The sequence below is a fragment of the Halichoerus grypus genome, chromosome 1 (assembly GCF_964656455.1).
Source record: "Halichoerus grypus chromosome 1, mHalGry1.hap1.1, whole genome shotgun sequence".
NCBI classification, from domain to species: Eukaryota; Metazoa; Chordata; class Mammalia; order Carnivora; family Phocidae; genus Halichoerus; species Halichoerus grypus.
In genome coordinates, this window is record NC_135712.1 from 205,188,964 (window position 1) to 205,195,589 (window position 6,626).

The window sequence follows — 6,626 nt, forward strand, 5'->3', positions numbered from 1 at the left end:
ATGGACTCTGAGAAACAAACTGAGGGTTTTAGAGGGGAGAGGGGAGGGGGGTGGGGGATCGGGATAGCCCGATGACAGGTATTAAGGAGGACACATACTGCATGGAGCGCTGGGTGTTATATGAAAACAATGAATCGTGGATCACCACATCAAAAACTAATGACGTATTGTATGGTGACTAACATAACATAATAAAATAAAATTAAAAAAAATAATAATAAATAAATAAAATCTTTAAAAAAAAAAGCAACTGGATCTAAAAAGAGTCTTCAAAAAGGCTTAGCCAAATGGTTTCCTTTGAGAAGTTTCCTGACGGCTTCCTTCAGATTTCGGTTCCAAAGGCTGTAGATGAAGTTCAGCATAGGGGTGACCATGGTGTACATCCCTGTGGCTGCCAAGTCCTTCTGGGTGGTATGTGTGGATGCAGGGTTGAAGTAGACCCCAATAATAGTCCCATGGAAGAGTGAGACGACACAAAAGTGAGAACTACAGGTAGAGAACGCTTTCCACTTCCCCTAGGCTGAGGGCACTTTCCACACAGCCACAGCAATGGGTGTATAAGACGCCATGATGCACACAAGAGAGATCAGAACCACTGAGCCCCCAAGGACCAACACCAGCATCTCATTGAGTTGGGTGTTGGAGCAGGAGAGCTTGATCAAGGCATTGAGGTCACAAAAAAATTGTGGGATCCTATTGGTGCAAAAGAACAAGCGGGTCATCAGGATAGTATGGACCATGGAGATGAGGTTTGCTGAGATCCAGGGTACTGCCCCCAGCAAGGCACACCGAAGGATACTCATGGTTGTCATGCAGTGCGACGGGCAGCAGATGGCCAGGTAGCGGTCCTAAGCCACGGCCGAGAGAAGGATGCTGTCAGCTGCCCCAAAGGCAATGAAGAAATACATCTGAATCAGGCAAGGCTCAGAGGAGATGGTGCTGTGGGCACATAGGTGGTTCACCAGCATCTTGGGGTTGATGGTGGAGGTAAAGCAGATGTCAAGAAGAGACAAGTTGCTGAGGAAGAAGTACATGGGGCTGTGGAGGTGAGGGTCCAAGAGGATGGCTAAGATGGTGAGCAGATTCCCCAGGCACCCAAACAGATACAGGCCGGAGGAGAGACCAAGGAGCACCTGCTGTTGGAGGCGCTGCTCGGAGAGGCCGAGGAGGATGAATTCAAAGACTCGGGTCTGATTGTCCATGTCCAGGCAGTACTAAAGCCAAAATAAGGGCATCCACTTGAGTGGACTCCTGGGGAAGAAATGGATCATTGCATTATTGTCCTTCCCACCCACCCCTCATGGCGCCTCCCACCCATCAGGTTCCTCATCTGTTTCATGGAACTGATCATTCTAACCTCTTAGGATTGTTACAAGGATTAAGTGAGAAAAATATGTATAAGGGCCTTAAATCCATACCCAACATGTAATATAGACAATTATTTTTATCAGTGTGAACTTCTTGTGATGCTATCAAAATAAAGAGCGATATATGTTAATTACCTTGTTTGTGGTGATTATTTCAGAATGTACGCATATATCAAAGCATCGAGTTGTACACCTTGATTATATACATTTTTATCTGCCAATTATACCTCAGGAATGATGGGGGGAGAGAAATAAAACCAAATAAACAACCTAAATAAATAGGCTTAATATTTTCAGGATTTGTTTTAAAAAATAAAAATAAATAATAGTGATTAAGGGCATCCACTCTGAAGCCAGACAGCCTGGGGTTAAATCCCAGCTCTGCCACTTACTAGCTGTGTGAGTTAGGCTTACTTAACCTCTCTGTGCCTACGTGTTCTCATCTGTAAAGATTGCTAATAATAATAACTGCTCCACAGAGCTGTTGAGAAGTTGTGGTGGGTTAATATGTCAAATGCTGAACCTTATGAATTTTTCTGAGAGTTAAGATCCCTTAGTGGTTGAGAGCAAGGGCTCTGGGTTCCGACAGACCCTGTTGGAATTCCACCTCTGACACTCATCTGCTGTGTGAGCCAATGACAGACACTCCCAAAGCCTCAGGTTCTTGGGAGGATTAAATGAGACAATTAGTGTGGTGCTCTATAAAGGCTTCTTTTAAAGGCACCACTCTAAATTGTTACAATGGCATGTATCTTTTATATCAGTCTCCCTGTCAAGTTGTATAAACATGGCATGGATTAATGATATCTTGGTATAGGTTATTTCCAAAGGGAGCTAATTTCACTCATTTGATGCTTCTTAACATCAATGTTAGAGAGAGACAATCTTAATTTGTCCACAAATTCTTGCCCCATGTCCCAGGTGGTGCTTGCATTATCCTGACCCTGGCTTCCACTGGGCAGTCCACTGACTCTGTTTAAGTCCATTTAGGCTAAATTATACTGCAGTAACTGCCCAAATCTTCGTGGCTGACAGCAATGAAGGCTTATTTCTCTCTCAGGCTACATACATGCCCATGACAGGTTGCTACGGCTATGCTCCATGATGAAGTCACTTCAGGGCACAGGCAGATGGTAAACCTTTGTGTCTGGGACACTACCAGTTATCACAGCAATGGAAAAAGTTAATTTTAGGCTGGCTCCTAAGAACTTCTACCAGGAAACAGCCTTCTCTCACCTCCACACACATTTTAATGGCCAAGTCTGATGTCAAGGGGGTGGAGAGGTAGAAATCTCACCCAGGGAGCAACAGTACATATTTGTGAACAACAATAGACTCTCCAAAGCCTTCCATTCACCTTCTACTGAAAGCTGAGGAAGAGAGTGAATACCAGTTTTATTTGTGGGTTGGTTTTTGTTTTTTTTTCTTTTGTATCTCTGGACCCCTCCCCTGTAATCCACATACCATACATATGACATGGTATGCTCAGAGTACGTATGTGGTATGAAAATATTTATAATACAAGTGGCAGGTGTCTTAGTGCGGGGTGGGGGTCTCCATCGTCTTCCATACTTACATTTTTCATTCAATGGATTAAATTCATTCTGGATTTCTGGCTCAGCACCCACCTCTTTTCAAATTCCTACTTGATTATCCTGTTGCTTCCTGGACATCACTCCCAGACACTCCCAGGCGCTCTAGTCTCACAAGGTCCGAAATGGGATCCCCCTGCCAGAGCTGCTGAGTTTGGCCCTGGGAGTCATGCACTGCACCATTCCACAGGGTGCACAACCTGCACAACTGGGCATTGAGGACTGGGCACTGCCCTCCCCTCCTGCTTCTCTCACTTCCCAACAGTTCCAAATTTGTGGGTTTTTAAACATTGTCTTTGTCTCTTGGACAGAAGCAGAAAATTCATTCCTAGAGCAAGTATTCCAATCCAGGTCACCATGGACTCCCACGTGGATGATCCAGATGTTCCCTGGTCTCCCCATGGCCACTCTTGCCCACCCCCCACCACAGTCCTGCCGCCAGCAACTCCATGAAAATATAGATGGGGATCCAATTCAACTTCACGCTTCCATGGCTCACCACTGTTCCTCTCATTCCCAGACCTCAGTTTCCATCTTCCTGCTTTTATCTCTGTCTTAGAGCCTTTGCACCTGCTCTTCCTCCTCCCTAGAAGCCCCTAGCCCCAACTTTGCCTCACTTAGGCATTACCTTTACGTCTGCAAGTATCCCTTTCCCACTCATCCCTCTATTGGCCAAGCCCAGGGATTCTCGACCTGGGCTCTACTGACATTTGGGGCCAGATCACTTTTTGTGGCAGGGACTGCCCTATGTATTATTGCAGGATACTGAGCAGCACCCCAGGCCAGGAGCACCCCTTCACCCCAGCTGCAGCAAGACCCCTTGGGAAGGGATTGAAATTGCCCCCCCCCCATTGAGGACCACTGATCTAGGTTGAACCCCCTGCTCTCTCCTCCCACAGCACCTGCCCAAATCGACTAACTTTGAGTAGGACAATGATGTTTATTTGATGGAAATCCACATTGAGCTGATCACTTGACACATACCACTCCACTGAACCCTCAGCAAGTGCATGGGGCAGGCAGCTGAGACTCCACACCTCACTCCTGCATGGAGCTGGAATTCAGCCTAAGCTCTGGCTCTGGCGCCCTCTCTCTTAACCAGCTCATGATGCCCTGTCCACCCACGAGGCTGTGACACCAAGCTCTCTAAGCTCTGGCGGGGAACACTGAGCAGGCAGCCCCCCAAACTCTGAGAAGAAGTTCCGGGGAGGGATCTTCTCTGAGACCACTCCCTTGCAGCTTGTCTTCCTGACACACCTACTTGACCAGGGGCTACTGTACCCCTGGCAGATCCCGGACCTCTCAGCGGCTGCATGTTGTGTTTCCAGGGGGTAGGGGCTGCTGCTGCATGGCTGGGGAGGAGGAGCATGTTTTCTCCAACAGCATGAAGCAGAACCATCACCACAGTTTATACCAGACTCTCTGACCCCTGAGACATAATCCCCAGAGAACCTTGTTGGAGGGAATACAATTAGCTCATCTTCCCTAGTGTGCCTCTGAATCTAGCACCCTTGCAGGAAAGAAGTTTGTCATGAGGACATGGACTTTCTTCAAACCCATCTCTCTTGGTTGACAGAGGGATAGCATGGTACTCAATGTTTTCCATGATGAAGCTTTTAAATATATTATTACCAATAAATTATAATTTATATGTATTAAGTATTTGCTATGCAGATAGAACTGTGCTAAGCATGCAGTGTCCTATAATTCTCACCATCGTGAGTGTCTGCAAGACTACCTAATCTGCATATATATCTTCATGCATAGTTTTTAGTTTTTCACTAAAAAACATCAGAATATCTGCAGTTCTTAAAGTCGCTTAATGTTTTTGTGCAATGGCAAATGTGGTATTTTCTTTTTTTAATTTTTTATTTAAATTCAATTAGCCAACATATAGTACATCATTATTTTCAGATGTAGTGTTCAATCATTTATCAGTTGTGGGGCGCCTGGGTGGCTCAGTTGGTTAAGTGACTGCCTTCGGCTCAGGTCATGATCTTGGAGTCCCGCGATCGAGTCCCGCATTGGGCTCCCTGCTCGGCAGGGAGTCTGCTTCTCCCTCTGACCTTCCCCCCTCTCATGCTCTCTCTCTCTCATTCTCTCTCTCAAATAAATAAATAAAATCTTTTAAAAAATGATAATAATTTATCAGTTGTGTATAACACCCAATGTTCATCACATCATGTGTCCTCCTTAATGCCCATCACCCTGTTACCCCATCCCTCCACCCACCTCCCCTCCAGCAACCCTCAGTTTGTTTCCTATAGTTAAAAGAGTCTCTCATGGTTTTTCTCCCTAAATGTGATATTTTCTAAATATTTATTTGTCTATCAATTTGCTCTTCATTTATAAAACACAATCTCCATCACCGGGCTAAACCATCCTTCTCCTAATGTCCTCCATGCTATTCTTTATGTTAGCCCGGTGATGGGTATTAAGGAGGGCACGTACTGCATGGAGCTCTGGGTGTTATACGAAAACAATGAATCGTGGATCACCACATCAAAAATTAATGATGTACTGTATGGTGACTAATGTAACATAATAAAATAAAATCTAAAAAATAAATAAATAAATAAAACACATCTCTATGCTGATTTTGGATGCAAAAAACTTGGTACACACTTCTAAATTCTAAAGGTGTGTACAGATGCTTTAGTATCTCTGTGAAAACAATGATATCATGTACGAAAAATGATGTGTTTGTATCTTCCTTGCCAAATTTTAATACTTTTGTTTCTTAGTGTTTTATGGGGTACTTTTTGGGGGGGTGTCTCACTGCCTTTTCTAGGTCCCCCAGAATAATGTTGAAGAGAAATCCATAACTATGGAAACCCATATATTGTTCCTGAGCTAAAATGGAATGTTCTCAACACTACACTGTGAAGTATGATAGTTATAGTAGGACTTCATGTAGATACCACTTTTATGTTCAAACACTCCTGTTCTATTACAAGTTTGCTGAGTTTCTTTTTGATCATGTTTACCTTATATGAATTATTATAAATTGCATTGATTAATTTAAAATGTTATGTAGAATGTTCCTCGACACAAATTAGAGGAAATATATGATAGACCCCTATGTCTCAGCTTTAATAATTATAAACACTTGGCCAATTGGATTTCTTATATACAATCTCCCACTTATATGATTTATTATTATTTTTAAAGATTTTACTTATTTATTTGACAGAGAGATAGAGAGAGAGCACAACTAGGCAGAACAGCAGGGCAGAGGGAGAGGGAGAAGTAGGCTCCCCACAAGGCAGGGAGCCCAACATGGGGTTCGATCCCAGGACCCTGGGATCATGACCTGAGCTGAAGGCAGACGCTTAACCGACTGAGCCACCCAGGTGCCCCTTGATTTATTATTTTAAAGAAAATCCCACACAGTACACAAATTTAACCATATATATTACCCATACTCATGTTAGTATGTATTGCTAACATATAGTGATATCTATCTATCTATCTATCTATCTATCTATCTATCTATCATCTATCAATCATCTGTCTATACCATGCCATTAGCACAACTCACAAATAAATAAAAATGCCTTCGTGTTTCCTGATACACAATCCATACTCAAATATTGTGATTTCTTCAAAAACTTTTTCAGATCAAAACCCAAACACGGTACACACGTTAATTTAGTGATGTCTTTAA

General features: G+C 43.5%; 1 pseudogene; it reads right to left on the minus strand.

Annotated features, from left to right (window-relative positions):
- Positions 1 to 269: 269 nt before the first annotated feature.
- LOC144379573 (olfactory receptor 1M1-like) lies at positions 270 to 1,202 on the minus strand (annotated as a pseudogene).
- Positions 1,203 to 6,626: the final 5,424 nt, after the last annotated feature.